Source organism: Canis lupus, chromosome 25, assembly GCF_003254725.2.
Source record: "Canis lupus dingo isolate Sandy chromosome 25, ASM325472v2, whole genome shotgun sequence".
NCBI classification, from domain to species: domain Eukaryota; kingdom Metazoa; phylum Chordata; class Mammalia; order Carnivora; family Canidae; genus Canis; species Canis lupus.
In genome coordinates, this window is record NC_064267.1 from 49759448 (window position 1) to 49769286 (window position 9839).

General features: G+C 59.5%; 1 protein-coding gene across 3 annotated transcripts in view; it reads right to left on the reverse strand.

The window, feature by feature from the left end:
• HDAC4 (histone deacetylase 4) overlaps positions 1–9522 on the reverse strand; it is a 273029-nt gene extending 263507 nt beyond the window's left edge. For 2 of the 3 annotated variants that reach the window (XM_025463635.3, XM_025463633.3), the window contains exon 1: positions 8856–9061. The gene's annotated coding sequence lies outside the window, so the exon portion shown is untranslated. Of the gene's footprint in view, positions 1–8855; positions 9062–9423 lie in introns of those variants that run through there. The other variant, XM_049101240.1, reaches the window with a different exon arrangement.
• Positions 9523–9839: the final 317 nt, after the last annotated feature.

The following is a 9839-nucleotide window of genomic DNA, read 5'->3' on the forward strand; positions in this document are numbered from 1 at the left end:
CAGGCCTGAGTGCGCTTTGGCGGGCAAGACCTGCCCCCAGCCCTCTGAGGACACCCCCGGCACGTGCCCACCTCTGCTGGGCGGAGAGCTAACGTGGACGCAGCCCTCCTTCCTGGGCCGCTGAGGCAGGGGCATCAGTCAGGGGCCCTGACGTCTCAGCTCCACCATCCCCACTCCCAGGGCCCCTCCCAGGGGTGTGGGCACCCGGACAGCTGGTGGAGGGAGAGCACGGAGGAACCTCCCTGATGGGCTCTATCACCCCATCCACCTTGCCAGCTGGCCAGCTCCAGCCACACGCCGTGGGCATCCAGGGCCCAGAGCAACCCAGGAAGAAGGGCACGAGGCAGGCCAGTGTGTCCCAGCACCTGGACCCTGCTGAGCCCTTCCCCTGGGACCCGCACAGAGGGTCCCTACAGGACTCCCTGGCGTGAAATCTGTGATCTGTACGGCACGGCGCACGGCGACCCCCAGGAGGGCTGTGCTGGACCTGCTGCGGGGGCCGCGGAGAGCGGGGTGCTCCACGGAGAGCACTGTGCACCGGGTCCCTCCTCAGCACCCATCCCTCCTACCACACAAGGGAAGCTGGCTCCTCAACCAGCTTCTGGGAGAGGCTGAGCCACTCAGCACAGTCCACACCCGTAGCCAGCGACGGTTCAGAGGGGGCGAGTGACCTCAGCCATACCAAGCAGAGTAAAACTCATAGAACTTTTGCTAGGACAAATATGCTTTCTTTCCTAGTGGCATGGACCAGTGTACACGCAGCCCCAAGGACAGCTGGCAGGACCCTCTTAGGCAGGAAGGTGACTCTCCCAAGCAGGGAACAGAAATAAGCCCATCCTGAGGACATGGTCACGGAGCTGGATCAAGCCGTGCCTGAACTCTTCTTTCACCTGACTTTCAGGGAAAGCAAGTCAGTCAGTTCCCTGCAGCACACGGTGCTCTGTGAATCCGCCATGGAGAGCTGTGACGGACAGCTACTGGAAACGGCAGCGGGGCGGCAGCAGGTGGACCGTCGGTCCCGGTGCCCCGGCTGGTGCGCCTGCTGGCGGGGCACAAAGGACAGCGGGGAGAAGCGGAACGGGCACCCCCCGGGCAGCGGCACGCTCGGGGGCTGCTCCCTCTTCCAGAACACCGGGGAAGCCTCACGGATGGCGACAGCCCAGCACGCAACGTCCGCCGCTCGTGTTCACGATCCCCCTTGGGGCTGCAGACCTCGGCACCGCCGGCCTGGCGACGGCTCGCAGGGAGGTCGAGGCCCAGGCCCGAGCCCTGTGTGCGGGAGGCAGACTGGCCTCCGGGCCCTGCCGCACCCTGGGGCTGCCCTGCCGGCGTGCGGGGGGCCGGGTGCTGCTGAGCGCCCGAGCACGGGACCTCTGCAAGCTAACAAACAGCCCCCGGCCCGACGGAGACAGACACCGGCTCCCACACATGCCCGGGGGCCTCCGGGGACGGGTTCACCCTGTGGTGACCTCGGCAGACGTGGGCCAAAACGCCCTGCGTGGGCACAGGGACCTCAGGGAGCCCTCAAGTTACGTGAGGGACACCGAGGTCACCAACACTCCCCTTGCACACCACCACCTTCCTGAAACCTGCCCGGGAAGAGGCGGAGGAGAAGCACCGAGCCCTGGGGACAGGCCCGTGCCCTGCAGCAGCCCGTCTGGCCTCCCCTCCTCCAGGCAGGACACCTGACTTGCACAGACAGGGCAGCACCAGCCCCGCAACGAGGTCGCACGAGGGAAGCCGGGATCTCAACCCGGGTCCGCCTCCACAGCCGCGTCTGTCCTCAGCACCCGAAGCCGAGGAAAGCAGAGCGTCCCCATCTCTGGAAGCCCCTCCTGTGCACCACAGGCCACTCAGCACCCTGGAAACAGAACTAGCACATCCGACAAGTCACACCCCACCCACACCCACGACAAATGCACCCGGGTTGCTGACCCCAGAGCACAGTCCCACTGTGCACCCATTGCTCAGCCCCGTCTGCTACTTAATTAAAACAATTCTGGGGGTGCCAGGTGGCTCAGTCGGTTCAGCATCCTACTACTGATTTCGGCTCACGTCACGACCCCAGTGTTGTGAGCTCCGTCTGTAGCACGGAGCCCGCTGGAGTGTTGCTCTCTCCCTCCCCGCTGCACCCCCCACAAAAAAAAGAATTTTGAAAATAACACTTTCCTCAAAATGCAACACGTATGGATGAACATTATCCAATCTGACACAGAAAGACGTCCTTATTCGGGGACAGAGCTGGGGATGCACTTTACACTGTTGTTTGCTGACCCCCGTCCCAAAAGGTCAACCGTCCCATCAGCCCAGAAAAGTGAGTGGAACAGCAAGTCTAAGAGGGAGAGCCGGGTGTCAACCTGGCAGGGCCTGACCCCTGCCGTGATCTGCCCACCTGCTGGGGCCCTGCTTTCCACCCAGATACCCCAAGGACACGGTCCCTGTGCCCAGAGAACCCTTGTAGGGGGCCAAGCGGTGCTCAGACTTAGCCTTGATTCCCGCATATAAAACCAACAGCTGGGTTAGAGGCTGGCTCGGGTCCCTTCCAGAATGTTCTATGCTGACTCCTACAGAGCTCGGGCTCTCCCAGCTGCTCTAAGGAGTCCTGGACCCAGAAGAGGGCTCTCAGTAACACTGGCTGAATAAGGGAAGGACCCCCGCAGCCCCCCGGTGTGGGCCCTCACTTCTCGCCTAGAGCCCTCTGCGCCAGCGGCCCAGGCTAGGCGCGCCCCAGAGGTGGACCACCCAGGGCCTCACGGGAGGTGGTGCACACCCACGTCCCCACCCATGCTGCCTCCTCCAGGCTGGACCCAGAGAAGCCAGGTGCCCAGCGCCTCGCAGGAACCAGAAAAGACAGAAACCTCGACGAAGCAGGAGCAGACTGCACGGGTGAGCGAGGGTGGAGGACCGCGCCCCGGGCAGCCCCCCAGTGGGTCCTGCTCAGCCTTCCTCACACGCGGGCTTGGGAGCCTCACAGCCACGGCCCCACAACTCTGGCTAAAACCCTCCACTCATCCGGGCGGCTCCACGGCCGCGGTCCCCCAGCCCCCCCAGCTTCCCACGACCTGGTGCACCTATGCGAGCTCACCCCATCTTCTTCCTGTTCCCACCAACGTCTACGCTGCATGGCAGAGGCCAGGGCTTCCAGGTCAAGGTGGGGGGAAGCTCTGCATCTGCTGCTGAGTCCTCCCAAGAGTCCTCCCAACGCAGGGAGCCTGCCCTGCGCAGCGCCACCCCTCCGCCGCGACACCTGTACGTGGGCTGGGGGCGGCTGAGGATGAACATAGTAACTGCGCCCTTAGAAACTTGCAGGATGCTGGCTCCCAGCCACAGCCACCACCCCCGCTCCCCCACCAGAGGAGCCGGTGGGGGCGCCCAGAACCTTGGTCTGAAAAAGACGGGCTCCAGCGAACAGCCCCCCAGCCCCACGCTCCCGCGGGACCGCTCAGCTCCGTCGGGCCAGGCCTTCAGGCCCTAAGAACTGATTTACTGTTTCAGGCTCCGACTTCCGTCAACCGAAGCACTTGACGCACAGCGGAGCGCCGCACCAGCGACAGCAAACGACCGGCCAGGCCTCGCGCCTTGGAACGGAGCGGACCACGGAGCGCCCGCTGCACACCCGGCCCAGGTACGTGACTCCGGGGCGAGGTAAGAGTGACCGCGCCACGTCACGAATCCCGACGTGAAGCAAACGGACAAATGTCGTTCTCCCCAGCCGCGGCTACCCCGGAGCCCCGGGCGACCCGGCAGAGGGCCAGCTGCGCCTCCCCCATCCCCGAACCCCTTCACCCGGATTCACGGCGCCTCCTTAACGCACGTCGTCTGCAGAGCCAGGACCGAGCAGCCCGGACGAGGCGGGGAGGAGACGCCGAGTTCCAGAGCGCCGTAGGGGCAGGGGCAGGTGCGGGGAGGCCCGGACACGCGGCCGCCGGCTCTCCAGGCCCCGCACCTGCACCCTCCACAGGGCGCGCCCGCGTGCCCCGCAGCCCCACGGAGCCCAGCCACGGCCGGGGGCGCTCACCTACCAACGTCCCAAAGAGCGACTGAAACTGCACGACTGGAGCCCGTCGGGAAGCCGGCCTGGTGTGAACGGGGACCTAAGGGTCCGCAGGGACGGGGGGACGGGACGGGAAAGGTAGTGCTGACAGACAGACAGCGCGTCCACGCTCTGGGCGGACAGGCGGCTTGCAAGGCCAAGGCAGCGGAAGAGGACAGGCGCCGTCGCGGGAGGCTGGTCCCACAGAGGGTCGCAGAACACTGGGAAGCCGCGAGGTGTCCAGCAAGGGAGTAAGGGGTACGGATCTGCTGCTGGGGGAGGCCCCTGAGGCGGCCACTTGCAGCACAGATTGCACCACAGCTGCCCAGACCCAGGAGGCCAGCTCCCCGCGAGGAGAGCTTACCGGCGAGTCACGGCAACAAATCCCCTAAATTCTTCTAATGCTAAGCATATTTATCAACTTCCCAAGGACTTGGTTTTTCTCCTTTATAAATAATGAAGTCGAAGAGTGTTTTTTCCCCAGTGATCATAGCAGGCTTTAAAAAACAAAAAAAAAACAAAAAAAACGCATTACTATTAAAAAGTAACAACACACACCCAGGGCAAAAACCTACACTAGTAACATTTATGAAAAGTCCACAGAGCCCCTCACACCCCATTTCCCTGACACCCCAGAGGGCCACCATTATCACTTCAGAGACCCACATAGTTAAAAATAAAAAATAAATAAATAAAATAAAATTAAGTAAAATAAATAAAATAAAATAAAATAAAATAAAATAAAATAAAATAAAATAAGGGATCCCCTGGGTACTACTGTCCAGGCCCTACTTTCTCATCACACTGCACACTTCTGATCCGTGAGCCTGCCCATCTGTATTCCACGGGATGAAAATACTGAAGTGTATTTATTAAGTATCGCCTTCATAAATAATGCAGTGATAACCTCCCGCACGCATCTGGATATCCAAGCACTTATCGTATTCTTTCTTAAGAATAAATAGTCCCAACAAGCAGAACTGCCAGGATCAGAGAAATGACCAATTACATTTTTGACTCATAAAACTTTTCTGGAGGGTAATAAAGTAATTAGGCTTTGCTCTCCAGGGAGCAAATAATAGTAACAGTCAACACTTACTTTGTGCTTACTATGTGCCAGGCCCGATTCTAAGCACTTCCACACAGTGGATTTCCATTTCACAGAAACCATAAAGGAATTGTTATCCAACCAACGGGTGCCATCAAACAACCTTTGCTGATGTGATGGGCATAAATGGAATCTTTCATCTGAAATTCTCTATTAATAAAGCTAAGACGTTTACATTAGCTACTGTGACTTGTATTATTTATAGGCTTTGCTCATCTTACAATAGGAATGTTCATCCTTTTCTTATTGGTTTGCAAAAGCTCTTTACATATTGGCTATTAAGCTCATACAGGCACATCTTGTTATATATTTTTTCTCTTATTGTCTCTTAACCTCACTTATGGAACCTTTAGCCGGAAAGAATTTACTTTAATTCTTATGCTGTTAAACCTGTGTGTTTCATCTTTAAGGTTTCTGGCTTGGTGTTACAGTAAGAATAGACTGAATTGGTCGGTTTTTCAAAGTTTTTGGTCCTTAGAATGCTTTCTTCCAATAAAATCTTCCAAGGCAATCCTGCAGACAAACTAGTCAAGGCCAAAATGCATTGGTTGAAATGGACGTGGAGCACAAGGTGCTCCATCCTCGCCAACCCCCAGGCAGGCTCACGGGGAGATCCGAGCGCAGGATCCAACAACCACAAGCCGACAGGAACCGTTAAGATCCCTTCCCTCCTATAATGTCCTATAATGCCACACACGTGACAGTGGAGAAAATCTTAATGATGTCCCAAACCCTAGTGAACCCAGAAGATATTCCAACCGGTCACCTTCGCAAAGAGGCTACGCTCTCCCGCGTCCCTTAACAACACTGAACGTTGCAAGACCATCCCTCGGTGGCCTGGCAGCAGAGGCACGGAGGAGAAGGAATCGGCATCTGGGACTTGACAGAGCAAGGAGTACCAGATGCTCCATTTCCACTTCTCTCTCGGGTTCCTCCTCTGCAAAATGGGCAGAGAAGCAGCCACTTCATAAGGCTGTGGGAGAGAGAAACGGGATCTAGACGGCAAGTGCTCACGACAACACGCGGCCCCAAGCAGGTGCTCATTAAACGTCAGCTACGGGTCTCTCACAACCACTAGCGTTACGATCTCCCCGCTAGGAAAGACAGTCTGGTTTCCACGCCGACTGATGCAGATGGTGATCTGCCCCGGTGCCGCGGGGAGGAGCGCAGAAGAGGCAACCCGGGCAGGGCCCTGGCGCTTCCTTCCAGGAAACCAAGGAGGAGGCATGTTAGAAAAGGCATGCCAGCGGCCACCGGTGCCACAGCCCACCCCGCACCCCTGAACAGACCCCAGGCAGAGAAAACCGATCCTAGGAAGAGAACTCACAGATCTTACTTCCAGACGTTTTTTTTTTCCCCAAAAGGAACACTCTGTAAACATATGCCGCGAAGGTCTGTTAAAACGCGGCATCAGTTTTGCCAGGGAACCCTCATCTGACTTAACCGACAGACGCGACACCGTCCTCTGAGGTCAAGACCAACGGCCCTGAGCCCACGGCACAGCCCCGCACATGCGGACCGTCTGAGATTGAAACAAAAACTGCCTCCCAACTTGCTGCCTGTCCCCCACCCCCACCCCAGGAGCCATGAGAGGCTGCACCCAAGCGGGGCAAGGACTGGAAGCCTGGCGAGAAGAGCAGGGGCTCAGGCCAGGCTTCACCGGCTGCAGAGCGAGGACAGAATCCGAAGCTCGCTCGCACACACACGCTCACACACACACACACACACACACACACACACACACACACAGGGGGCTGGGCCAGCCCATATCCCCAGCTGCAGTCATCGATTCTGGTCCAGGAACGCAAGCCCGGCCACAGCCTGTCGCCCGCGGCCTCGCGGCACAGCAGTTGTCTCCCGTTCTCTGCGTCTCCCCCGCTCCCTACATCAGGTATTAATCTATTACTCGGGGCAGCTTCTGAGCGATGAAAGCCCAGCCGTTTTCAATAGAGAACGGTATGGACGGATTCTACAGGAGTGATGAAATGTTTCTTCTGCTCTGGCAATTAAGACGGCACAAAGTCGCCTTTCCTCTGGTGCCACCCCCAACATCAAAGGATGAGAAATTCAAAGCCATTCATGCTGCATTGAAACCTCACAATGAAGCTGGGAAATGGAAGTCGATTACTGGGCATAAATATGCAGTAGTTAAAAGGAAAGAGTTATAACGAAATTAAACTGCAGCAACCCCACAACGTGTGGAAACTTCCAGAACTAGAGTGCCCCTGGTAAACACCAAGAGGGGCGTCCTTGTAAAGCAGGTTTCTGGTCGCCGAAAGTCCAGATCGGTCACCCCAGGTGCACGTGGCCAGGCCTGCCATGCTGCTCTGTCCACCTTGCTACAGGAGCAGCCCCCCCAAGGCCTCGGAGAACGCGGCATTTGGACAGTTTGACTTTGCACGGCTGTGAAGCTGCTGACCACAGAACATTCTGGCTCGGGGCTGCCTAGGCCACATCTGTCCTTGGTCTCTAGGCCGTCCAGGCCTCCACGAGTCCACAGTCATCCGCCCGCCCTGCACGCACATACACACACAGCCTCGGGCCCCCCACCCCACCCCCTGGCCCAGCCCCAGGGCTCCCCCAGAGGCACTCAGGCTGCCAGCTTGCAGAAGAATGAACTAACCCTAAAGAGGGCAGTGTTACATCTGCCTGCCGTATAAATCCCGTTTCTCTCCTGATTGATTACCGCTCTCGTTAGGAGGGTATTTGATCTTTAAAATAAAAGCCCAGAAACACAGAAAGCTATACAAGTCTTACAATGTGTGGTTTTAAGGCAGGAAAATACTTCCCTCCCACACGAATGTGAATTCTGGGGAAAGATGCCACAGATCCAAGGGAGTAGAATATCTGGGAAAGCTTGATCGGTCTTAAAAATAGATAATTGAACACAGATTTTTTAGAATTCTCAGGAGCTACCTGCAAAAAAAAAAAAAGAAAAGAAAAGAAAGAAAGAAAAAAGAGAGAAGAAAAAAAAAAGGAAAAATTTAAATCTCGCCTATTTTTGATACATCCAAAACTCCATTCTGATGAAACTTCTAACAGGGTGGCATTTCTGCATTTCCAATTATAATAGAGTAATCGTGTTGCCATAGCGACTGCAAAATTCTGCAATAACTTTTGTTGCTTTGTAATTGCTGGAGTGTATATATTCGTGTACGAGCAGCTGAGTTTTCTCCGGATTCCCGATTCGGCGCCTCTCCTTTGCCTCTAACCCGGGCCATCGCAGGGTGGCCTGCCACTGCCACCGCCAGGGCCACTGCCACTGCCACCGCCACCGGCCGCCCGCCTTCCCTTGGCACATCGGTTTCGGCAGGAGGACAGGAGGACAGGAGGACGGTCCCCGTCACACTAGTCCCCCCAGTGCCATGCAACGCGCGTGGAATCATCAGAGGCAATTAAGGCTCCGGGAGGCCACGGTCATGTCACAAAAGAAAAAGTGAAACCAGGCCAAGGTGCAAACACCCCCGGGCCCTGCACCAGCAGCAGCACCAGCACCAGCACCAGCACCAGCAAGCAGCCCAGCCTTCCCCGCCTCTTGCTGGGCGCCTGGCGCTGGCTGAGGGCTGTGCACAGGTCTACTCCCAGGCCTCGCACGCTTAGGCGGCCTGTGGGAATAAACAGAAGAGGCTGAGCAGAGGAAGCAGAGGAAGCAAAGTGACTGCCCAGGCCCTTCCTCCCTCCCTCCCTCCCTCCCTCCCTCCCTCCCCGGCTCACCGAGGGCAGGCGGCGCTGCTCCGGGCGTGCAATCCGGCAGCTCCCTACAGTAATGCAATTAAGGTTTACTCGAGAAAGTCGTCGGCTCTTAAAAATAACTGAAGTTCCGTCTCTGCGACGCTCTGGTCGGAAAACTGTGTCACGGCAGGTCACACCGACGGCGCGCGAGGAAGCCAGCGCCGCTCCGCCCGCCGCCCCGAGCGCCCGCGGGTCTCGCCCCCACCCCCCCCCCCCGCCCCGGCGCGGGCCGCATCTGCACGCGGGGCGCCGGCCCCACCCCCCGCGCCCCGGGGCACGACCCGGGCCCTCCCGCCGCCGCCGGCCCCGCGGACGCACGGTTTTCTGCAAACTCACAGCCCTGGACAAAGTTACATAAACGGCGGCCGCCCGCGCCCCCCGCCCACCTGCGGGCCCCTCCCCGCCCGCCCTCCTCCCTCCTCCCCCCTCCCCTGCGGGCGGCCGGGGCGCGGGCAGGTCGGGGCGCCGGGGCGGGGGGCGTCCACCTGCCGGGGCGGGGGCGGGGGCGGGGGCGGGGGCGGGGGCGGACAATGGCCGGGGCTGCGCTTACCGCGGCGGCGGCGGGCGGGCGGGCGCTCTAGCCCCGCATCTCGTCCGCCTGCGCCTCCAGCGCCGCCACCACCGCCACCACCACCGCCACCAGCGCCCGCGGCGGGCGGGCGGGCGGGCGGGGACAGCGGGGACGCGGCCGCGGCGCGCGGGGCCCAGGCTGCTGCTGAGGCGGCGGCGGCGCGGGCGGGCGGGCGGGCGCGCGGGCTCGGGCTCGGGCTCGGGCTCGGGCTCGGGCGCGGCGGCGGCGGCGGCGGCGGCGGCGGGGACGGTGCTCCGCGGCGGCGGCCCCACAACCTCCCCTCCTCATTCACAAAAAATTGACCCACGTTGAACCATGATGCCGCTCCCCCCTCCAGCACGGAGCCGCGCGCTGATAGGCCGCGCCCGCCGCCCGTCAGCCGCCGCGGCCCCGCC